The sequence below is a fragment of the Macaca fascicularis genome, chromosome 1 (genome assembly GCF_037993035.2).
Source record: "Macaca fascicularis isolate 582-1 chromosome 1, T2T-MFA8v1.1".
In the NCBI taxonomy this organism is placed as follows: Eukaryota; Metazoa; Chordata; class Mammalia; order Primates; family Cercopithecidae; genus Macaca; species Macaca fascicularis.
Window position 1 is genome coordinate 124,410,009 of NC_088375.1, and position 25,529 is coordinate 124,435,537.

General features: G+C 50.0%; 1 long non-coding RNA gene across 1 annotated transcript; it reads right to left on the reverse strand.

The window, feature by feature from the left end:
• Window positions 1-1,827: 1,827 nt before the first annotated feature.
• LOC141407468 (uncharacterized) lies at window positions 1,828-4,519 on the reverse strand. Its single transcript, XR_012416678.1, has 3 exons — window positions 3,434-4,519; window positions 3,212-3,332; window positions 1,828-3,129 (listed from the first exon to the last, which is right to left on the reverse strand). It is a non-coding gene; the product is annotated as an uncharacterized lncRNA (long non-coding RNA).
• Window positions 4,520-25,529: the final 21,010 nt, after the last annotated feature.

The following is a 25,529-nucleotide window of genomic DNA, read 5'->3' on the forward strand; positions in this document are numbered from 1 at the left end:
TTGACACTACAGTTCTTAAGACTGATAAAAGATTAGAGGAAGTAACCTGAGAAAGATAAACCAACAGACTTGTTGAGAATGGGATCCAGTTTTACTTGCTCCCTCCTTCACCAACCCAGCCCTGGCCCAGGTTCACTGAGGCTGGCATTTGGACTTTGCTCAGCTTCTGGAGGAGCGTAATCATTCTCCACGTTGGTGCAAGGCTTGAGGTCCTCATTCCCCAAACTGAAGTTCTTTACATACCCTAGTTTGAACCTGACTCCACTACTTACAAGTGATTTGACCTTGGTAGCTCTGCCAAGTTATTTGCTGTGTGACATTGGACAAACTTCTCTCAGTTCCCTTGTCTATAAAACAGAGATGTTAATTTCTCTCTCTGAACTAAGGTGTTATGAGTATTGAATGAGATAAGGCCTGTGAAGTATTTAGCACAGGGCCTGAAGACAGTAAGTGCTATTGTTACTATTATCTGTTCACTCACATGGGTTCTAAAGCAATGACACCTCAATGGTGCAGTGGACTTGGGAGTCCCAAGGTCAGATTTTAGTCCCAGCTCTGCCATTCATTTGCTGTGTAACTTTGGACAAACTCCTTAGCTTTTTGAGCCTCTCTTTCCTCATTTGTACAGTGGCAATTTTAAGACTTTCCCCAAGGAGTGGTCATGAGGTCAAATGGGTCATATGGGAGTCCCTAGGGCAATGCACAACACACAGTAGGGGTTCAGTGATGAAAGCTCTTTGGACATGTGGGCTGTGGGGCTCTGGGAGGCTCTGCCTTCACGGAGTTGCAGAGGGATGAGCAAGGTCCTTGATAACCATGACTCCACAGTGGGACTTGTAGCTGTCTCTTCTCTGTTACCTTAAAAGAAGGGATTGTGGATCTGCTTGGTATGGACATGTTTTGTCACCAGACACAGGGAAATTGAGGCTGGAAAAGCTGATGGCTAGCCTCAAGTGACTCACCTGAGTCTCCTCCGCTTGCTCCTGCCCTGGAACTGATGTTCTTCCCTCCACCCTCCGCAAGCCCCCCAGCCCCAGTGCGTCTGCCTGGCTGGCTGGGAGACTTGTGGCTGGCAGGTCTTGCCTGCATCTTAGGGCCAAGTCAGCAGGATGGTGTCTGTCTGCACATGGTGTCTTAGTTCTTCACATCCATGCAAGCTGTTTGTACCCATCCATGGGCAAGGAGTGCTGGTACCACAGAAAGAGATTTTTCACCCCATGTTGCCTCGGATGAAAAATGGAGGCCCAGACAGGATAAGCCTCCTCCTCCAGAGTCACACATGAATGATGAGTTGAGGGCGGGGACCTCCAGAGTGAGTCCTGGAGTAAGAGGACTCAGCTCTGCATGCTTACCTTGGTCAGCTTAGCTGCTGGCCTCCCTGCTGACTACCAGTGAAGTCATGTCCCAGGCCAGGTTCTGGGACAGGTATAGGGGAATTGGAAGCATCCGAGATTTGGGGTTGTGACGATTTCCTAATGTAGCATCATCAAGGAAGCAGTGCTCAGCTGACCCCAGAAGAGAGTAGAAGGGAGCATGGGAGAGATGCTATTTGTCAGAGGAACGAACCACTGGAGGGAGGTGAGAGATTGAACAGAGGGAAATGGAGATGGATGGCAGGAAGTGGGAGGAAACCCTCATTTGCTGGTTGTCCAAATGTCATTTCCTTGAAACTATTTGACAGCCAATTTCCTCTTGAGATCTCTTCTAGGGAATGGCCTTCTATCACAAAGAGCTTTCTTTCTTCCTTTCTCTTTCTCTTTTCTTTCTTTCTCCCTTTATTCATGCATCCCTCCATTCCTCCTCCCTTTCTTCTTTTTTCTTTCCTACTTTTCTTTTGTTTGTTCTCCCTTTCATTCTTCATTTCTTTCTCTTTCTCTTTTCTTTCTTTTTTCTATTCCTTCTCTCTTCCTTTCTTTCTCCCTTCCTTTTCTCCTTCCTTCCCAGCTTTCTTTCTTCCACCTAAGTGGCTCTGTGGCTCTTTAGAAAGCCAACTGGGGGTGGACAGCAGCTACCTTGGAAGCTGGGGCTGCCAAGAAAATGCTGCTTTCTTGTCCCAGTGCTACAGAAAGGGCCAGAATGTAGGACTCCTGGCTGACCAGATTTGGGAGCAGGACGTCAGAGCCAGAGAGTCTCATCTCCCAGCCATGCACCTATGTCCTTTGTACTGCAGCCCGCCCTTTCAGTCATGTCTTCTCCCACTTTCAAGATGAGGGGCAGCGTAAAGGTTGGTAAAGCAGCCACCAGGGAAGGATCTTGGACAGAATGTCCTTGTCAATTAAATGGGAACAGCAGCTCCCACCTGCCAGCTTCCTAGGGCTGCTGTGAAGCCTTTGTGTTTGGCAAACTACTGAGAGCCAATCTTTGGTACTTTGGAAATATTGATACTTGTTGAGACCACGCCATCCTATGGCTGGGGGAAAGTCAGCTGTCCCCCTTGTCCCAGAGCCACAGAAATACGTGCTGGCTTCAGGACTTGTGCCACCCACAAAGGGCAAGCACTGCTGCAATGCAAGACTGTATCAGTAGCCTGTCCACTTTCCTCTCCTGGAGCTTCCTGCCACAACCAGGCCCGGCACTGTCTCCTGGACCTCAGCAGGACCGATTCTTAGGTTGCTCTCATGAACCCCTCAGAACTGAAAAATCTAACCCAGAAATTGATAAGCAATTAATCCACAGTGAATTCTGGCTTCCCAAGTGGCCTCCCTACCCCCTAAAGTCACAACCCCTCAGCTGAGGACCCTTCTAGAATGAAAGTTTCCAACCTTCATCGGAAAAAGAGAATCATGAAAAGGATGATGTGTCAGCTGGTGCCCAAGCATCACAGCAAGCTCACTTCCTATCCTGGCCCTATGTGACTTCAGAGTAAATGAGGCAGAGAATTACCTAGAAACAGGAAGTGAGAACCTACACCATCTGTAGTCATCTGTTAGTGCAATAAACATTTTTAGTGCCTGCTGCATGCCTGGCCTGTGCTTGTCCACACTTTGTTGAATTACATGGCCTCCCTCTTCACAGACTGCCAGGGACACACACATCAAGGGGTATGAGTATGACAATGAAGAAATGTTCCAGTGCCCCAAAGGCCCAAAGTGGTTTGGCTTCAGAAGTCACTTGAAGGAAATCAGAAACCTGGAGTAGAGAAGAGATTGGGAATTAGAAGAAATCAGGTCCTAGATACAGCCAGAGAGATAGACCCCTCTATTCCACTTACGTGATTTAAGGTTGCTCCTTGTCTTGGTTCTCTATGTTGGTTTGCCCAGTGCCAACTGGGAAGTCCAAGGTGATGCTTGGATGCCTGTGTGGAGGCCAGGCTGGGCAGAGATGGGGGAGGCCTAGAGCAGGAGAGTAAGTGGGGAGAGGACACCTTCCTAAGGTTTCCCCGTGTGAAGGAGGAAAGTCATGGATGACTCCAAATACAACGAGCAATACTCACTCATTTCTGTGGCTGCCGTGAGCCCCGGGCCGGGGGCCCAGCCCAGCCCAGTCCCGGGTCCTCCAGCCAGAAGACAAGTGCCCTTTCCATTGGCTGCTGCTAGGCACTTCTCCCTGGGGGGAGGAAAAGTCTCACAGCCCTCACAAGTGGAATGTGGCGAGTAAGAGCATTAGCTCTGTAACCCAACTGCTTGGGCTAAAATCCGAGCTCTGCCTCCTGATAACTCCATGACCCTTGGTAGGGTACCTAACCTTTTTGTGCCTCAGTTTTCCCATCTGTAAAATGAAGTTAATAATGGTGCCCTTACTCGGCCAGGCGTGGTGGCTCACACCTGTAATCCCAGCACTTTGGGAGGCTGAGGAGGACAGATCACGAGGTCAGATCGAGACCATCCTGGCTAACACGGTGAAAACCCGTCTCTACCAAAACTACAAAAGAGTAGCTGGGCATGGTGGTGGGCGCCTGTAGTCCCAGCTACTCGGGAGGCTGAGGCAGGAGAATGGCCTAAACCCGGGAGGCGGAGCTTACAGTGAGCTGAGATCCGGCCACTGCACTCCAGCCTGGGCGACAGAGTGAGACTCCGTCTCAAAAAAAAAAAAAAAAAAAGTGAAAAATAAATAGTAATAATAATGGTGCCTTACTCGTAGGGTTGGTATAAGGATCAGTTAGGTGATTATGCATAAAATGCCTAAAGCATTGCTTAGAATATATAGAATACAGAATATAGCTAGAGAAGGCGTAGAGTGGTCGTCGTTGAGGGGCTGGTGAAGCAGAGAGGGCACTGCATTTGTTGTTCAGTCAGTGCTACCTCAGGTGTCATTAAAGGGGGACTCCAGAGTGTCTGTGCTAATGCCTTCTCAGTCAGGGAACAGTGGCGGGGGTGCGGGGAGCGGGGTGGCGTATGACCAAGGCTGGTTCCACTCAGGAAAGCCCCTTCTGAATCCTGTCATGGGGAGAGCTCCTGCTCCAGGGGCCAGGAGGATGTGGGAGTGGGCTTAATTCTGGAGCCCAGAGGAGTTGACACGGCTTGTGCTCCCACCTCTTAGTCCAGAACTCTCTCGGAGTCACTGACAGGAGCAGGAATGCAGTGTTCCTCCAGGAGCTCCTCCCTTCCCCTAACCACAACTGGCCACATAACCCACAACTGCCAATTGGTCCATTCACTAGAAAGCCTGTTTGTTGGAGCCCAGGCAGAGCGCTCTGCCCCTCCTGCTCCCTGTCAGCTCCCAGTGCCGGGCTGCGAGTCCCCAGAGCAGCTGGTCACTTGGCCTGGAACAGCCTCCTCTTCTGTCCTCCATGGGCAGGTGTCTGGGGGAGAGTCCAGTCAGGGCCATCCATGGCTTGGCACCAGGGTGTTCGCTGGGGCTGTTAGGTGAGAATTCTGCCTGTCAGTATCCAGCTCTTTGCTAGAAGCAGCTGAGGGGCCAACACTCAGTGATCCAGTCCTTGCCAAGGTGTAGCAGAAGGAATGCAGGAATTGGCTTCAGCTCAGATCTTTTTGGATATACCATTTACCAACAGGAACCTTTGGCAAGTTGCTTGAATCCTCCAAGCCTCAGTTCTTTTATCTGTAAAATGGGAATTATCATAATTTTGGCCTCCCATGAGTAGTGACAGAATCAAATTAGAAATTTACTGGAAAATGCTCTGTAATCTTAGAAGACTCGTGATATTGGCTATCATTAGTAAAGGACTTTGGGATTGAAATCAGATCTACATTCAGATCTCAGATCTGCTACTTTCTAGCTTTGTGACCTGGGGCAATGTAGGAACTTTTATGAACTTCAATTTCCTCATCTACTAAGTGGAAGTCATACTACGTGTCTCAGAGTGTTACAAAAAGTCAACATACTGTACAACCAGGCTCATGCTGCAGAGTGGCTGCCCAGTGACTATTAGCTACAATTATTCATAGAAGTAACAGGAATGATATGACCAGACAGAGCTCACCATAGAAAGCAAACCAGGTTCACATGCATCTTATTTTCTGCAGCTATAGGCCCCCATGCTGTACTCACGCAATAAATATTTGCTGATTGATTGAGGATAATTGATCCTGGACTCCAGTGCCAATGTTCCTTGAAAAGCTGGGAACTGCCTGGCCCTGGGCCTTTCCTAACAGAGATGGAACAGCCTGGCATAGAGTCTCTATCCCCTTTTTCACCCCTGATTAGGTCAGATATTTGCTTCCCTTAAAGCTCATAAAGTGCCATTTCATTAAATTGTGTTTTCAGTTATGCAAAAACAGGGTCATGCCAAGGCTATTTTACTGTGAAGAAAGCAGAGAACCATAGAAAAAATATTTTTAGAACGTGACAATAGAAGTCATACTCCCGTTCTGCCTTGAATTAAAAGAAAATCATTAAGCACATGCCTAATTCTTTAAGCCAGCTTAAAAGAAGAATCTTCCTAGAGCTGAGTTTAGGGGAAACCAGACTATAGGCTCATGTCTTCTTGGACACTCTGTGCCCCTAAGGAATTTCACCTCTTTTTGCAGGTGGGAGCCAGGACTCAAGAGGAAAATTGAGCATATGCCTCTGGAATCACTAGCACTTCTCCCTATATTCCTTAACTTGCTTATTTGATGAACATCTATTGAGCAGCTACGTAGGCACTAGGGCTAAAGTTATTAACCAGGACCACCTTTTACTCCCAGGATGCTCACAGTCTCGTGGGAGGAGGAGACCCTTGAGCTGCATTGAGAGCAAAAGTGCACGTGGTGATGAGCATTCCAGAGAGAGGGAAGGAGCATTCCAGAGAGAGGGAACAGCATGCACAAAGCTCAGGAGAGGCAAGGGCAGTGTAGTGGGTTCTGGGTAGTATAATTACTCAGGAATGACTGGAGCTGGGGAGGAAGACTAGAGGAAGTGAGAGGCAGGCCAGATCAATCCCATTCACTGGGCATCTGTAGGTCATACACGTGACATTTGACTTTACGTTGAGGACCACTGATGATGCTAGGAGATGACAGGATTGGATGCATCCATTCAATGAATGTTTTCCAAGCATAGGGCACCATCTGATGGGGTCCGTGAAGAGGCACATCCCGTGGTGCCTGGACTTGTTCTTAGGAAATGCAGCATCTTATTAGGAAGTGAGGGCTTGGGGGAGTGCCAGACACTTATACAGGTTTATCAGCTAATGGGAAGGAGCCCACAGAGGGAAAAGCTAAGCAGATGGAGAGACAGGGCCACTGAAGGAGCAGGGTACTGGGGATAGGCAGGGGTGAGATCAAGGATATGAGGAGAGGGTGTGTGGGGTCAGAGAAAGGGACATTTTGCCTTTGAGGGCCAAGATGTGGGTTTGGCAGAAGGAACAGAGCTCAGGAGACTAAGTGCTGTAGAGGGAGAAATTCGGGTAATCAGTGGTGGATCCAGGTGAAGAGAGAAGGAGGGGCCAGGAAACAGTCATTGTCTCATTCAACAAACAAGACAAATGCTCACTGACCACCAAGCGGGGACCAGGGACAATTAGGAACCAGATTGCCATGGTTCCCACCCCCAGGAGCTCATGGTCTCCTGCCTTCCCTGCTTGCCCCTCCCATGTCTTCTTGTTGGAATCTCCTTGTACTCATCTTTAGGGCCTGTCTGAAATGTCCCCTCCTCCAGAAGCCTTCCCCCTCACTCTCAACAGGAATGCTTCCTCTCTCCTCTGGCCCCATGGTTCTCTGGTCTCTGTGTCTCTCTTGTGTTTATGTACATTTCTTACCCTTCTTCTTAATAAACTATGAATGTAGAGACAGCTGTTATCTCCCACAGACCCCATATATACTAGGTGCTCAATAAAGCTTTGTCGAATGGATGAATGAATGAGTGAATGAATGGATTTTATGAATCCAGGCCATTCTCCCTGCTGGAAGTAACCTTTTTCCCTCTCCTGTTTCTAAGCTAAGCTCCATCCCTTCATCCCACTGTGGCCTGTCCCCGTGCTGGCTGCTGTGTCACATGCTTATCATGGGCCCTCTGCACTTGGGTGAGGTCATGGGTTCTGGCAGGATACCAGAGCTGCAGGTCAGAACTTGCTCTGTCAGTGTAACCCAGGTGCTAGCAGAACTCAGGGTACTTGTCCAGGCTCTCCAAAGGCTGCAGAGACCTGCATGCATACAGGATGCTGGGGCACCTGTCAGGCCTTCCTCACTCTTGGTCTGTCCTTGCTCTGCTCCAGCCCTCATGTGGCATGGCAGTCCTGCCGATGGGCATTGTCCTCCCTGCCGTGGCCTCACCTAGTGCTGACAGTGGCTCCACACACCCACAGCATGAATGCTAGCACCCTTGACTGATGCCAGGGCCTTCGTCGGGTTGGTCCCAACCTTCTGCTTCCGTCTTGTTTTCCATTATACACCCCTACGCCTGACAAAAATTGGATAGCCATACACTGGATAAATCTTTATTGAATGTTTTCTATGTGCCTGGCTTAAGGTTACGTGCTGGGATTTCCAAAGTAGAAGACAGTCTACTGTCAGTGAGCTCACGGTCCGGTGGGCTGGAGGGTTGAGGCTGGAAGCAGGCGGTGACAGCATCCCATAATTAGTGCTATCGGGGAGGAAGCCCAGGTTGCTCTGGGGGCCTTAAGGAGAAAGCGCTTGCCTTCTTTTTTTTTTTTTTTTTTTTTTTTTTGCACTTCTTATCAGTAAGGAAAAGCTTCTAGCACATCTGGGAGGCCTCATGAGTACAGCTGTGATTTTCTTTTTTTTTTTTTTTTTTTTTGAGACGGAGTCTCGCTCTGTCGCCCAGGCTGGAGTGCAGTGGCCGGATCTCAGCTCACTGCAAGCTCCGCCTCCCGGGTTTACGCCATTCTCCCGCCTCAGCCTCCCGAGTAGCTGGGACTACAGGCACCCGCCACCTCGCCCGGCTAGTTTTTTTGTATTTTTAGTAGAGACGGGGTTTCACCATGTTAGCCAGGATGGTCTCGATCTCCTGACCTTGTGATCCGCCCGTCTCGGCCTCCCAAAGTGCTGGGATTACAAGCTTGAGCCACCGCGCCCGGCCTACAGCTGTGATTTTCAAGGCTGCAATTTTTCTTCTGATTCTAGAGGATTTACTTCTTGGGTTTTTTTTTAACCTCTGAGTTGAACCGCATCCAAATGTCAACATCAGAAGAATGGGAAGTTCTTGAACATGTTTAAACTGTGAAGCCCATAGAAGCCAGATCATTCTTTTGTGGAACTACAACAAAAATTTCTTTTTTTTTGAGATGGAGTCTCGCCTGCAGTGGCACGATCTTGGTTCACTGCAACATCTGCCTCTTGGGTTCAAGCAATTCTCCTGCCTCAGCCTCCTGTGTTGCTGGGGCTACAGATGTGTGCCACCGTGCCCAGCTAATTTTTGTATTTTAGTAGAGATGGGGTTTCACAATGTTGTCCAGGCTGGTCTTGAACTCCTGACCTCAGGTGATCCGCCTGCCTCAGACTCCCAAAGCGCTGGGATTACAGGCATGAGTTACCTCACCCGACCTCTTTTTAAATAACAGTATATTCAGCCTTAAATTAACCTAACTGTGTTAAATCAGAGACCACTGGATCCTTGTTCTTGCTATGGTTTTAACATGTCCCCCAAAAGTTCATGTGTTAGAAACTTAATCCTCAATGTGACCATGTTGGGAGGTGGGGCTACGAGGGGAAGTCCTCATGAATGGATTTATGTTATCATGTGGGTGTGCTGTCATCCATTGATTCTGTCCTCTGATGCTTCTCTCTTTGTGTCTCACGTGCTTGCTTGCCCTTTTACCCTGTTATAACACAGCAAGAAGACCCTCACCAGATGCCAGGCAGATGCTGGGGCCATGCCCTTGGACTTCCCTGCTTCCAGAACTGGGGAAATAAATTTCTTTTGTTTATAAATTACCCAGTCTCAAGTATTCTGCTATAACAACAGAAAACAGACTAAGACAACTCTCATGTAGACAACTCGTAGCAGGGGTCAAAGGTTTAAGGAAAATGTTGAGACCTCAAGTCCTAAGTGGGGAGTATTCTACACTCAGCCTTCAGATTGGGAAGGTTGGGGGTGTTTATGTATGTTTAGGGGTAGGACTCCTGCTCTAGGAAACAGAATTTGAGAGCTCTGGGTCCCAGAATCAGGCCAAGCCTCAAAAACAATAGCCCTGGGCCATCAGGGCTCTGCTGGGCTCCCAGCTCTCCTTCCTGCTGTGCTGCTTCCATTATGACGTTGGCCAGCCCATCCCTCCCACCCCATCAGCACCTCCTGATCATTCTTAGAAAGAGAATGAAGCAGGTAACATTCTTAGAAAGGGAATGATCCAACATGGGCTAGAGCGAGACTGCCTGATTCAACTCCAGCCTCTGTACTTAACAGCTGTGTAATCTTAGACAAGCCCTCTGTGCCTCTATGCCTCGGTTGCCTTATCTATAAAATGGAGATAATAACAGCACTGACCTTAATGGTACTGGTGAGGATTAACTGAGTTACTACAGGGGTCTACAGATCTTTTCTGTGAAGGGACAGATAGTAAATATTTTTAGTGTGCACCGTTATTCACCCCTATGCCTGACAAAAATCGGATAGCCATCCACTGGATAAATCTTTTTTTTTTTTTTTCAGACAGAGTCTTGATCTCTTGCTCTGTCACCCAGGCTGGAGTGCAGTGGCACAGTCTCGGCTCACTGCAACCTCCGCCTCCCAGGTCCAAGCGATTCTCCCACCTCAGCCTCCCAGGTAGCTGGGACTACAGGGGCCCGCCATCATGCCTGGTTAATTTTTGTGTTTTTAGTAGAGATGGGGTTTTACCATGTTAGCCGCTGGTCTCAAACTCCTGACCTCAAGTGGTCCACCCAACTCGACCTCCCAAAGTGCTGGAATTACAGGTGTGAGCCACTGTGCCCGGCTGATAAATCTTTACTTAATGTTTACTATGTGCCTGGCTCAAGATTAAGTGCTAGGATTTCCAAAGTAGAAGATAGTCTACTCTCAATGGGCTCACAGTCCAGCAGAGTTGGAAGGGGTGAGCCTGGTAAGCAGCCAGTGACAGCATCCCATAGTTAGTGCTACGGGGGAGGAAGCCCAGGTTGCTCTGGGAGCCTCCAGGAGAAGGTCCAGGATCGGGTGCAATTTTCAGGGCCAATGACAGGTGAGCCAAGGAAAAGGGAGAAGGACCGGGCAGGAAGGGGGTCCCAGGCAGAGGGAGCAGCAAAAACAAAGGGCAGAGGGGAGACTGGCTCAGTATGGTGAATGTGAGTGGTAGAGGGTTGGAGGGGTAAGGAAAAGCTTCTAGCACTTCTAGGAGGCCTCAGGCTCTGTCACAACTACTCCATGCTGCCATTGTATCATGAAAGTGGTCATGGACAACATGTACACGATGGGCATGTGTTTCAATAAAATGTATTTATAAAAACAGGCAGGGAGCTGGATTTGCCCCGATGCCTATAGCTCGCTCGTCCATGAGTTAATAACTGAAATAAGTACTTATCATGTAGTAACACTGAACCAATGTTAGCAATTATTATTCAATCATGAATCAGCTAAATATTTGAGCACCTACTCTGTGCCAGGCCCTGTTCTGAGTGCTGGGGATATAGCCATGAACAACACTGACAAGGTTCCTGCTCTCGGGGAGCTTCCATTCTAGTTGGGGGAGACAAAAATAAACAAGGAAACGAGAGAAAATACCAGTTCGTGGTACGTGCTATCTTAAAACTAAAGCAGGGACTGTGATAGTGATGTCAGGGTGGACTACATCACTGTGGTGGCTAGCAAAGGCCTCTTGGAGGATGTAACGTTCAAGCCAAGACCAGTCTGATGGGAAGGAGCCAGCTCTGTGGCAACTGCAAGAACAGAAATCCAGGCAGGACAAAGCAGCTCAGGCTCCTGCTTCTGCTTTTGCCCTTAGCCCAGCTGCGAACCAGAGGCAGCGTCTGCAATGCTGGGAGGGCCAGGAGGAGAGGGGGACAGCAAAGAGAGGACAGAAAGGAACATCTCGGATCTTGCAACTCTGGGTGCTGCAGAGGCTGTGGGAGGGGGTGTTTCTCTTCACTCTCTAGGTCCTTAGCCCATCTCTCAGGATACATCCCTTTTCTTAATATCCTGGCCCTCAGCCCAACACCCCTCTCTCCTTTCTCCTCCATTCCCCTCACCAATTGGCTGAAAACCCTCAGCCTAGGCATGGCAACATCTCTGCTTCGCACATCTGTCTCTGAGTCCCAGGCTTGCTTGAGCCAGTTTACCCATTACTTAAAGCGGGAGGTGCCACCCAGCTGGTGAGTAGGACAGTCTGTAGCTGCTTCCTCCTGTACAAGGGGTGTTTGGAATTCCATACACAGAGAATGAGGTGGGTTTCACTGGAGCCACTCCCGGACATAGGTTTGCTTGCATTGTTCTCTGGTTCAATGTTTCCTGAGCTCTTTTCTGACTGAGAAAGCACCTCTGTGCATGTGATTTCTGGCCCCTGCAGATGCTGCAAGCCCCCCTTCTTTCCCGCCCTTTACCCCCAGTATGCAGCCTTCTCTTATTAGTTGAACATTCTGGCTCACACAGAATTCTAGAGGATGGTCTAGCCTAGGAACCAGACCACACAGGTGATGTCGCTCTTCTACAGAGAACAAATCCTCAACTCCAACAGCTTCTGGAGCTGGAGGCAGCCTGCTGAGGTTCCTACCACAGTGGTTTCTCACTTGCAGCTTCTACACCAGAGGGACATGTTTCCTGACCTGGTCCCAGCCTCTATTTATGCCCTTCTGGGTAGCACTCTGTCCCTCCTTCAATTCTCACTTCCTTTAGACACCTTCCCAGACTGTGTCCCCAACTCGGATGCCCCCTGGTTCCAGCATCTCCCTCCGGATGCGAGCCTCAGAACCAGCCCTAATTGGTGTGCCCTTCTCACCCCGACCTGCCTGGCACGGGGGGCTGAAATGGCACCTCCTCTCTCTGTGTCCCTCCCATCTCCTCGGCTGGCTGTGAGAGGGTTTCCAGGGCTGCCTGACTCACCAGCGAATGGTGCTGTCAGGCTGGCTGTCATGTGGCATGGTGGGTCCCATGGGCGGGTGGGCAGCATGGGGTGGGGCCAATGTGTCCTCCAACCCATTTGGGAGGCCTCCACTACCCCAGCTCTTTGCTGTGCTGCGTTGCTATTTTGGTACCCAGGAAGCTGGCCGGAGAAGGGAAAGTCTGACCCCTCTTCCTGTCAACAATGACTTTCTGCTTGGAGCTGACCCCTCTGGGGTGAGTCACCAGGAAGGGCAATCCGCCTCTGCCGAGGGGAGGAGGAACCCTGGGAGGAGAGGCTCACTGTCCAGGGTCACTGAGGCTTGTGGCTAGACCAGGTCTTACTGCTGAAGAAGGGGTTTAGAATAGTCTGCCTGCTGACCCCCAAAAGTGGGGGTAGTCTCCAAATCCCTCCCCTCTCTCCTCCCTGCCCTGCAGTTTCACCTGCAGGTCATACCAGATTGATGTCCTTAAACACAGCTGTGACCATGTCACATCTTGATTATAATCTTCAGAGGCTCCTTGTTGCCTCCAGAATAAAGTCCAAATGCCCTCGCTTGGCCCCAACCTCCTCTTTGACCTCCTCACCTTCTGCTCCATCAGGCTGGCCTCCTTTGCTGCTGCATGTGACATAGCACACACGGCCGTCTCCACAATTCTGCCTTTGCCATGCCCTTCTCCATCATCCCCCTCCTTGGAATGCCTTTTCCTTTCCAGATGCACCATTCCCATTTCCATTCCCACATCACCCTTCCATCTATTCAAAAAATATTTAATGAGCACCTTCTGTGTGCCAAGTCCAGTGCTATGAGCTGAAGTTTCCACCTCCGATGAGCTAGACAAGCACTCATGGGCCTGTCAGGCTTGTAGAGGTACAGAGACATACTCAGGCACTTGCAATGTAGCACCTGGGAGGGACACCTCGCCCACCTTGAGATCACGGAAGGCGGCTGGAGGTCACACCCCTGCTGATTTCCTGGCGAGTGAGTAGGAGGTAGGTGGGTAAGGGAGCAAGGGCTGGAGGCTGGCAGCAAAAATGTGTGGACCAGAGGAACCAGAAAGTAGGAAGACCTCAGTCAAGAGTCAGTGCATTCTAGGAACTGAAAGTTGGTCATAAAATTTGGAGTAGAGGGTGTGAGGTGGGTGGTGAGAAGAGGCGGGGAGTGGCCCAGTGGTCCCTCACAGTTTGGTCTTTATCCTAAGAGCCATGAGAAGCCAGTGAATGGTTTATAGCAGAGGTTCCCAGTGTGCAAAATTTCACCTTGGAAAGTTCAGGGTGACTGGAGTGGGGACCACAGATTGGAGGAGGGTGAGCTGCAGGTGGAGAGACTTTACATGGGAAGAGTTTACATGGTCTGGGCCACGATCATGGGGGTGTGAGTCGTGCTCCCCTTCACCCTCCAGCCACATTCGCCTTCTTTAGGAGCTCATTTTCCAACTGGGGCCACGCACTTGCTCTTTCCTCTGCCGGAAACACTCTTTCCCTTGACACTCACATGACTTGCGCATCCAAATAATCCAGGTTTCTGTCTAGAGTGGACCCTGACCCCCATCATTCTCAATGTACTTCCCTTGCTTTAATTTTAATCTTGGCATTTATCATTCCCCGACTGATAGATCATAGGTTGTGCATGTGTTTTTCTATCTCCGCCACTAGAATGAGACCTCCCTCAGGGGAGGGGTTTAGTCTGCCTTCTTTGCCTTCAGTTTGGAGGTGCCTGAGGCATGTCCGGAGTGGACACCTAGTAGACACCGGTGACGGGATGCAATTGGGAGCATCTGACTCACCAGGAAGCACCACAGCTGCACCTGCAGCAGGGAACGGGATGGTGGGGGTGACAGCAGAACTGCAGTCAGAACAGAACACCTCTGCCTCAGGGAGAGGAGAGGAGCCCGCAGAGGAGGAAAGAAGGGATGGTCAGAGAGTGGACCTCATACAGGTGCTGTGCTTTGTGTCCCGAATGGGCGCTTTAGGTTGTGTGATGCAGCACCGAGGTGCCAGGGAGTGGAGGTTCCCAACAGGAGGAGCGGACCAAGAGCATCGCAAGCCTCAGAGAGCTGGAGGCTGCCAAAGCCCCTGGGGGAAGCCCACTGCAGCTTCCAGAGTGTGCAGACAGACTCCAGGCGCAGTAGGGAGGCAACGAGGAGTTTGGCTGAGGAGAGATGGAAGAAGGGGAGCACTGTGGTGAATAATGACCACAGCCTCTTGACTGCTCTCCTGGCCCCGCTTTGCCAGCAAATCCTCCACGCAGAGGAATCTTTTAAAAACATAAATCAGATCATGTCACTCCCTTGTTCAAAACCATTACTTAGAATAAAATGCAAGCTCCCTAAAGTGACAAACAAGGCCCTAGGAGACCTGGCCTTACCTTGTCCTCTGACCTAATTTCCCTGGAACTGTGTCCTGCTCACTCCACTCCTGACCCTCAGACTCCTTGCTGGTCCCTGAGCAAGCTGCTCCCTGCCTCAGAGCACTGGCTGGCACTGCTCCCTCTGCCTGGAAGGCCCTCCCAGACATTGTCACCTGGCCATCCCCTTCACCACATCCAGGCCTCTGTTCAAATGTCACCTCCTCAGAGAGGCTCTTGCTGAGCATCCTAAGGTAGAACTCTCCACCCTCTGTCACCTTTCCTTATTTTTTGCATGGCAGGCAATTGTATTTATTATGTATTACATGTTTGTGTATTTGCTGGCTTCCTTCCTGTTCATCTTCCTCACTAAAGTGTGAGCTCCAGGAGGGCAGGGGTTTTGTCTGCTTTGTTCACTCTACATTCTTAGCCCACAGAACAGCACATAGCACATACTGAGCACACAATAAATGTGCCGAATGGATGTTCGACTAATGAACAACAGTCTCTAAAGCAAATTTGCAAAGAGTCTAACATGCAATGGCTCAGCACAACAGTTTTGGAAAGGGGCATCCCCATTTTGCAGATGAGCAAGCCTGGACTTGGAGTAGCTGAGCAACTTGGCCACAGGCAGAGCCCGAGCTTATTGGATTGCAGGCCGTGACCACAAACCAGCTCTTCTTACCCAACTCAGGGACCCTTTCAGAGAAGAACAGTCTAGGCCCACTCTCCACCTTCTCCTAGTTTCAGTGGAGAGATGAGAAGACAATGAGGGGAATAAAGAAGTCCAGGGAGGAGCACTCGGAGGAGAGGAGGAGGAGGAACCCGAAGGAGCTGGCTGCTGGAGGGGGAGGGCATCTGTCTTGGCTCCTTGCCAAGGCATGAGGAGAGAGGCTGTCCTGTGAGTAAGAATTCCATGCCCTACATCCTAAGCTAAAGGGCACCTTGGATCCCAAAGCCCACTTCTATCTTCAAGGGATGAGCAGGGATTTGCCTCAGGATGGGAGGGCCCTCCCTAAGGAAGCCCCGACCCTCTGGAAACTTCTCCCTTTCCACCTCCCCACCACCCACCGCAAGCTGCTGGGAATTCCCCACTTCCTGGTAGGAACTGGAGAGCCCTGGGGAGATTTTCCTCAGCCCTGGAATTCAGGACACTTTCCTGTTTTCATAATAATGTCTTCACCCTCTGCATACCTACCCCTCCCCAATACAAATTGGTGGCGGGCGGGGAGGTGGAGGAAGGAGGTTCCACTGGAGGACCCTCCCTTACTACCCAGCCCAGGAGCCAATAATTTCTCCCCAGGAGAAATCAGAAGCTGCCTGTCAGCTTCTTGTTTGGGCCTCACACTGAGGGAATAGTCCCCCCTGTCCTTTATTTGAGATGAGTGACTCAATGGCTGACACCACAACTGCTGAATCTATAGCCTCCAAAATTATGCTGGGGTCCAGTCTCCAGCCAGGGCAGGAGGCATTCTGCTGGTGCTTCTCAGCGTGCCCCCACGCTGTCCCAGTGAGTCACTCCAGCCTGGTCCCTGGAGTTCTTGGCCCTGTCTCTGCTTGCTGGAAGTGTCTCTTCCCTGTCCCTTTCCTGGCAGTGTGTAGGAAAGAATGATGGACAACAGGCCAAGGCTGGGAGGTCTTGTTCAGTCAGAAAGCCTCAGGGAGCCCAGCCGGGATGAGCATCAGCTTGCTGGCATCTGGGGTCTAGACGGCAGTCACATGAGTCGTGCGCACTTGTCTAGTCTGAGACACATCCCAGGCCAACTGTTTGCTCGTGGGTCCCCAGAGCACCTGCTACTTCCGGGAAGCTCTCTCATAACTCATTTCAACAAACTCCCAATCTGCCAAGGCTTCACGACAAGGCGCTGGAAGGGAGAAGAATAAAAGAATGGAGAAGACAGAGCTCCTGCTTTCCAGGAGTCCAGAGGCCCATCCTAACAGCCATCACTGTGCTTTGAGATGTGCCAGGCTCTGGGGATGAGGTGTGGGGACTCAGTGATAAGTAAAACATTTCTCTGAATTTTAGTAATTTAGATTGCAGCTGGGGAGAGAGACATATAAACTGGTAATTCTACTACATGGTGGAATTACCTGAAAAGCCAGGCAGCTCCTCCCTGCAGCCTGAAATGTCATCTTCCCCTAGGAAGTCTTCCCTGACCCTTGTCCTTCAAGCATCACAGCATACACCACTAAGCTGTGTCATTGCCTAGCAGCCTAGCAGCAACCCCCATCCCCCTGCCACCAGAACATGAGCACTCTGAAGGCAGAAATTGGCCTTCCGTCTTTGTGTCCTCAGTGTCTCACACAACTAAACATATTTATAGATAAGTGTTACCTGAACCACTTCTAAACAGTTGACTGCAATACAAGGCTGACAATGTATGCTAAACAGAGATTTGACATGCTGGCTTTGTTGTAGAGAAAGGGCTGATTAATTCTAAATGATGAGGATAAAAAAGGCACCAAAGAGAAGGTGTGACTGCGGCTAAGCCCTACGGGATGCACAGGCTCTTGCCAGCCAGAGAAACAGGAGGAGGGCATGAGTCAGGAAAGTACATGGCTTGTTACAGCTAACATACAAAAGCCCACAGGAACTGGTGCATAGGACATGGAAGGAGGAGATGTAGGTGGTCAGGTGAGGAGGAGTCTTGGTACCATGCTAAGCAAGGAGTGTCGTCTTTGTTCTGTAGACACAGAGACCCTCTGAGAAGGTTCCATGACAGGAGTCATCTAAACTAACCCGCATTTTGCAGAGGCTGTGCTGATGGCTGTGGGGAGGGTGTATTTTGGAGAGTGCATTTCTAGGAGTGTCCTCTCTTTGGCCTCTCTCCCCTGGAAGGGGGAGCTGGGGAAAGTTGGGGGGAAAGTGTGGAGCAGATAAATCAGTTAAGAAACAATGTAATGTTAGCAGACTGATGGCAATAACATGAATCAGAACAGGCACAGTGGGAATAAATAGAAAGAGGCAGAGTTGGTGACATGGGAGTGAGACTGAATTATCTACACAGAGTGGCTGGGAGGACATGAGAGAGGAGCAGGCTCCGGGAGTGGGGGAAGGGGAGGAGGCGTTCCATTCTGGGCTGCCATCAGCATGGGAGTAGAGGAAGAATCTTAGATTTTCTCAATCCTGATTCATCTTGATAACAAGCTATGTGAGGGCTCTGAGGAACCCACTTTGCACAAAGCTTACACAAGTGACAAAATCTCTTCCTATTATGGAAACATCTCACAGAGCCCTCCCAGTTTTAACTATCACCACACCACGTACACCCACCACCACAGCAACCCACGTGGTTGAGACACAGTGGGGTGTTGCCAAGAGAGGTAAGATGTGGTGTGTACAGGGAGCCCCTGCTATCATTGGGATGACTTCATGTCCGTGAGAGTGGCAGCCCACACCCTAGCCTCTCAGCTGCTGGCTTTCCCCATCTCTGACAACCTTCTGTCCCACTGTGACTTGGCCACCCACTCCCATCACCACTCCCTAGACTTAGTCACCACCCAGAACTCCCTCACTTCTGAAATCACTAATCCTGACGGCCTTCTCTATCCTCTCAGCTTCTCTACTCAATCACTTTGTCTCCTCCTGACCTCTAACCCCATCAGGTGCCCCATCCATGGACCCCTCTGTTTTCTTTCAATCCAGCACCCTGCTTCTTCCTGCACTCTCTTTTCTCATACCTGAGATGCACAGCTCAGAATTTTATTCATTGTCTCCTATAACATAAATTGCACCTTGTTGCATCACCTGCCAAAATTCCACTGGTGGATGAAGCAGCTGTCCTTCCTCTGAACTGCACTGGCGTAACAGGTGATTCTGCAGGAGAAGGCCACAGCAGCAAGCTAGCCAGGTCCTCCAGCACTGTGACCACCAAGCTCAACTGGGTCCTCAGTGCTGCCTGCCATGCCTTTTCTAGTCCTGGAAAAACCACCCTATAAACTGGTAATTCTACTACATGGTGGAATTACCTGAAAAGTATCCCTGTCCTCAAACTTTCCACATCTGTACTTCCATCTGAATTCTCAGCCGATGCTATCTCTTACTCCTTTCAAAGATAAGACAGAAGCCAGCCGGGCACGGTGGCTCACGCCTGTAATCCCAGCACTTTGGGAGGCCGAGGCGGGCGGATCACCTGAGGTCAAGAGTTCAAGACCAGCCTGGCCAACATGGTGAAATCTTGTCTCTACTAAAAATACAAAAAAAAAAAAAAAAAAAAAAAAAATCTGGGCATGGTGGTCGCACCCATAGTCCCAGCTACTTGGGGAGGCTGAGGCAGGAGAATCGCTTGAACCCAGGAGGTAGAGGTTGCAGTGAGCCAAGATTGTGCCACTGTACTCCAGCATGAGTGACAAAGGAAGACTCCATCTTAAATAAATAAATAAATAAATAAGACAGAAGCCTTGAGGCAGTGAGTCTTGGGCCATCCTGCAGCTTCTCCTATCTACTGGCTGTGCAGGTCCTCTCCACTTTGCCTCCTGGTTTAATGGAAGGCACACACTCTTCTATCTAATTTGCCCACTTAGCTTTTGGATCCCAAACCTTGCTGCCATCTCAGGGACCTGGCCTATCCCCTCTTTCCCTTTATCTTCAACTTCTCCCTCTTTACTCTCAGCTCCCCATCATTTAAACACATTCAAGTCTCTAATGTGAAATCAGGCCCTCCCTTGATTCTATCTCTTCCTCCAATGATTACCCTCTCCTTCCTAGGAAAACATCTCAAACACTTTCCATTTACGCCTCAACTCACTGTGATAGATTTTTCCTCCCTCACAAAATATAAATAAACTGCATCCAAACTACTAATGACCTTCTCCATACATTCAGTGAACAGTTTTAGCCCTCGCGTGTTTGAATTTTCCACTGAGGGTCACTTCTTCTTTCTCCTACCCGTGGCTTCCGTTACACTTTCCTGTTTGTCCTCCTCTACCCAAACCCTAAATATTGGACTTACTGAGACCACCCTAGACCTGTCTCCTCTGTTTATTGCCCCTAAGCCACCCCTTGCACTCCTAATGCTCCAAGTGCTGCTCTAGGCTGGCAGCTATGAAGCACACCTCTCTTCTAAACCCCTCCCGAGCTTCAGATCCACAGGTTCAATTGCCTGTAGGGTTGTCAGATTTAGCGAATAAAAACACAGGATGCCTAGTTAAATTTAATTTCACATAAACAATGGATGCTTTTTTAGTATGACAACGCCCAAAGTAATAGGACAGATTTGTACTAAAACATTATTTGTTGTTTATCTAAAATTCAGGTGTAACTGGGCATCCATATTTGATCTGGCAACCCTGCATGACTTGACACCTTTATTTGAGACCCCTCGCAGCAGCTCCACTCAGTATCTCCACAGCTGACTTCCCATGAAACAAACTCAACCATCCACTGCATTGTACAAATGAAAAATGCTACGTCAGTCCTCCAGTCCCAACACCAGTCACTCAGCCAGGTTTATCTGAATCCTGAATGTCAACAGGAATGAGCTCCTCTGTTCTTCTTTAGCTCCCAAATCCTCTAAAATATCCCTAAAATCTGACCTCTTCTCTCCAGCAATAGCCATCATCCTAGTCAAGGCCACCCCATCTTTTACCTGCTACACCATCCTGGCTGGTCTCTAGTACGTGATTGCCACAAACAGCCCAATGGTCTTATTTAAATTCATATTTTATCATGGATGTCACTGGTTTAAATTCTGAAATCCGAAACCCTTACCAGGGTCCTAATGCCTTGCCTTACCAGGGTCCCGACACCCTGCCTAACGTGGCCCTTGCTCACCTCTCCCTCCTGTTTCTGGCCCATTCTTCCCCTTTCTCAATGCTCCACAGTCACACTGAGCTTCTTTCAGTTCCTCGAAAGTGCTGCTCTGGCCTTGGGTCTTCCCTCATGCTGGTCCCTCTGCCTGGAACAATCCTCTCCTCCTCTCCCTCTTTTCCTCTTAGTTAATGATAATCCCTTAGGTCTCAGGCTCTGTCCTTTGCTCTCCCTCAATCCTATTTTTCCCTTGTGGATCACTTGTCACCCTCTAATGGCCTGGCCAATGCCTGGTTCTCTGTTAGACTGTGAATGCCACAAGAGCAGGACTCTGTCTTCTCTATTGGATTCTGAGCCCCTGGCATAGTCCCTGGCACAGACAAGGAGCTCAATTAATGCTTCAAGGATAAATAAGGGAGTAGCTTTTCTCCCCATTCAGCCTTGGAGGTCTCCTCTTACCTTCCTGTGAGCTCTCAGTGCAGAGCATCTGTTAAAACTGAATGTTTTCAAATAGATTTAGAATTTACACACCATGATGTGCCTAAGTGGGGGTGTCAATCCTCCAGTCCCAACACCAATCACTCAGCCAGGTTTATCTGAATCCTGAATGTCAACAGGAACGATCAGAAGGCAGAGTGACCAGAGACAAGAGGGAGGGCTGGCAGCCTCCTGCGGGGAGATGGCGGGGCTGATGCTGGTGAGCGGAAGTGAAGGTACAGCAACCCAGGCGGCTTCATCTCCAGGCCTGGCTACTGAAGTGCGGCCTCCAGCAAGGCTCTCCCAAGTCCCATGGAAGACTCCAGAACAATGGGTGTGTTGAGCTTGGGGATTGTGGAGGGCATCCAGTTGTACCTATTCAGCAGGCTGTTACAAACGAGGGCCTAGAATTGAAGGACGATCAGGCTGAAGGTGTAGATTTAGGATTCACCAATAAGCAAGTGACCATCAGAGCTATGTGAGTAGTGAGCATCCCTAGGGAGATCATGGGGATGTCCAAGCAGAAGGTACTATTGATAAAACTTTGGGGACACCTGATTTAAGGGGCTTAGGAAGAAGAGTAAACTAAACCAGAAATGGGGAAAGAGGAACTAGAGGCCTCAAGGGAGAACCATGAAGGTGCAAAGGCCGGAAGCCAAGGGAGTAACTTTTAAAGAAGTGAAGCTTGAGCAACATGGTCAGCTGCCCCAGAAAGGGTGAACGCTGAGAAGTGGCTCCCAGGGTTGGAAAAAAGGACGTCAGACATGACCTATGAAGAGAAAAATTAGCTCATCTCTCCGGTCCCAGCTCCTTCTACCTTCCCTCTGATAGCACCTCTGTGGGCAGGGGCAACGCTGCCCCTCCCTGCCCATTTCTACAAGTGGAAGAACTGTTTCTGATTTGGGGAATGGTCAGAAAGAGAGATAAAGTCAATTCCATTCAAGCAAGGTCACGGCTTATATGTCCAGTTTCCAGAACCTGGGACTGTGATGAGGAAGGCAGGGGTCTGGTCCCCAACCTTTGGAGGCTTACAGGCTAATGGGATCTCTAGGCACTGCTGCTGCTCAGTCCTGCCCTTCTTAGACCAGGGTTCTTCCCGGCTGACCCTCTGGGTCCTGAGAGGGCTCCTGCAGGCTGCATCCTTCTCTTTGCCCTCTCTTGCCGTCACCCACTCTTCTGCCTGGAGTTTGCTTCCCACTCTTCCTGCTCAGATCCCCACATCCTGCCTGCAGAGATGGTCCCCAGTCTGCAATTCGTTCTACCTCCCAGGACAAGCCTACAACATCCTTTACTCACATCTCCTTCAGGGAAACAAACAGCAAAACAAGCAGAACATGCCCACCCCAGATGGGGAGTTATGAAGCCTGACACACATCCAAAGCTCCTGCAGCTAGATATGGCTCCTGGCTTTGATTCTGACCCCCTTGGGGGCCTCAGTGGATTCTGACCCGTGGATTTGTTCCTGAGGGTAAGGTCCCCTTCTTTTCTCCACCATAACTCAACTCCTCCAGTGGCCCCCTCACCTCCAGCGGGTACCCTATTCCTTGGAGCCCTCATGCCGGGGGGAACCTCATTCCTCAGAGCTTCAGAGTCATCCAGGAATGTCCCACAGGAGGTATTTTCTCCTAAAAGGACGCAGGACAGATTAATCTCTTATAATAATATTTTGTAAATATCACTTTATCATAACATTTTCATGCTCAAAGCCTGTGGCCTGGAAGCTGGGGGAGGTGGCGGGGGGCTTCTTCACTGGTGCTTCAGTCCCTCAGGGTGCCTCAGGCTCGGGGGGAGAAAGTGCTTTCCTTTGGTCTTTGGGAGGAGAGTCCACCTGTTTCTCTGCCTCAGTGCTCCCAGGACACCCTCCTGGACTCCCAGCATAGGAGGAATGAGAGTTTGGACAGCGAGGAGAGAGTGTCAGGAAGTAAAGAATGAGCTTAGAAGATCTTCCTGTCCTGCCTTGGCTCCTGCGTGTCCAACTCGATTGCACAAGATTAGATATCAATTCAGCAGCTGAGTGCTCAAGGCCCTTCTGAATGTCTGGCCCCAATCCATTGCCCAGGGTTCAGGAGGCTTGAGTTCCAACACTCCTGCCAATAACTTCCATGTACCTCAGGCAAGTTCTTTTTTCTCTAGCGTTAGACTAGGGAGCTAGATTACGTGGCCCATTCCCACTCTGTCATCCTACAACTCGATGAGTTTGCCTTTCTCCATGGCACAAATGTTCTGCTCCAGCCCAACCCATTTTCCCATGCCTTCTACACACTCTAGACCACCAGGACAGATAGGCTGATTCTCACTCCTCAGTTTTGATTGATTGGTGACGGCTGCAGTGAGTCAGAGGAAACAGTACATCAACAATGTCTGCCACGGACAGGAGATAGAAGAGGGCTGGCACGTGTGCCATATATTTGCCCACGTCTTGCAGCCCTCCACCCTTGGACTCAGGCAATTTCCCTCTCCTGGAATGCTCTCTCTTCTTCTCCACCTGTCCACATTATTTCACAGTTCAGATTCTTCAAGGAGCTGGGCTATCTCCCAGCACTCAGAAGCATCTTTCTCCCCTGAACTTTTTACAGGTAGTGACTTTTGAGGGACACATCGTTTGTTTATAGTTTTTAGAGATTGTGAATAGAGCCGCTATAAACAAATAAAATAATAAACAAAGCAAAACAAAGAAGGCCATGATGCTTCTGCTCACTGGACTTTGACCCCAGGCCGCCTGGTAGGGTTAAGCTTGTTCTGGTGAGTGTCTGTGTTCCCTCCCTAACAAGACTGTGAACTTGTAGGCATCTAGGCCTGGCTTGCCCCACTGTCTCCCACTGATGTAGCCTGGAGCTAGGCACGGAGCAGGCACTCAGAAGGGTTCACTGAGTAGAAAACTTGTGTATGCACAAGAAGGACCCCAGCATCCAATCCTGGCCCTTAGAGACTGACAGTTGGGCCACCCGAGCTCAATCGACAGAGCAGGGAAGGTCCAATGGGCTTAGTCAGGCGTAAGACCTAGAGCCGGTTTCCCTAGAAGTTGGTTTCAAAATTGGGGAGGAGCTTTTGGATGAGAGGAGGTGGGGAAGTTCCAGCTGTGGGGAAAGTGTGAAGGCTCAGAAGTGGGAACCAAAGAATCTGCTCTGGGAAAGTCATTAGAGAGCTGTTCTAACGCTTTCCCTTCTTCCTACAGGAAGAATGCGTGTTGCATTTTGCCAAGTTGCTCTCAGCTTTTTCCTGCCTGTGTGCCATCCTTCTGCAAACCACCAGCACTGGCCGCCTTGCACAGCGATAATCAGCCTGTCAGTCAATAAACTGAAGATGTTGGTAGTGCGCTGGGATTGGTGGCCAGCGGCGAGAGCCCTGAGAGCTATAAATTCAAGATGAGAATTGAGATGTTGCCAAGGTTTCATAGAGTCCCTGATTTACTAGGAAATTGTTCCCTAGCCTCGACTGCTGGCCCTGTTATGCAGGGGACTCTGTGTGGACTGGGGGGATGGTTGAAGGAAAGACAAAAAATAAAAGACCAGAAGCCAGTGTTGAGACACAGCGGATAGGACATTCCCTACCCCATTGCACTTGGTCCCCTATGGTCTGCTATTTAATCTGTCTTAACCATGGTCTGATTTGCACGTGCTTGCTTATTTTCTCCAACTATTTTACAGATCCCTTGAAGGCAGACACTGGCTCATATTTCTGGTGTCTGCCTCCCCCACCCCATTCTAGGCCTCTAGCACTCTAGGACCACACTGGGCTCATGGGAAAGCCGATTGATTAACTGGCTGAATGCGGAGGAGGAGGGGTTAATTAATCCTAGAAAGAAGGCCTCCCAGAGAAGTCCCCCCTCACTGCTCCCTGAGGACCATGAACCTCTCCTAGGCATCCTCTGCCAGCCCAGGCCTTCCTGATCCTGATCCTGCCATTGTGGGCTCTAGACTGGGCCTTCCTCCTTCAGCCTCTGGGGACAGGTTGCTGGCCTGCAGTTCTGAATATTTCAGTTGGCTCCATGCGTAGGGCCTGCTCCAAGACCAATCTGAATGAATTTGGCCACCTCCCTGTTTTACAAGTCCCTTTCCTAAACTGGAGCCTACAAACATCTCCCTGCCTTCCTGCACAACGCGTGGCTCTGTTCCCTCAGAGAGAAAACAGTCTGAACCGTCCTAAGTCCATTTCCTCTCCAGGTTTTGCTAGTCTCTTCTCTCATTGAGTAAGGATTTGCTGGGCCCTGCCCCTTGATGTGCATGGGACAGCAACCTGGGCAGCAGTTAGAGAACAGCAAAGGAGGGCCTCCACTCTCCTGGAGCTCCCAGCCCACTGCGGGGACCAGAACACAAGGCTCATTGCGAAACCCGTCGAGGCCACGTTTGCTTGATAAGCACCACATGTGTGGAGAGAGAGCTCATCCCAGCCCAGCTTGGGCTCTCCTGGGTGGGCTGGGGTCTGGGAGGAGCCCACAGGAAAAATGGGAAGAGAATGCCTCCAAGAGCATAGAGAGCCAGCTCAGCTACTCACCAGCTGTGTGACTTTGGGCAAATTACCTGACGTCTCAGGAGTTAGGTTCTTTATCCACACACCAAGTTTCCCTGGTATCCTAGGATTCAGATGGG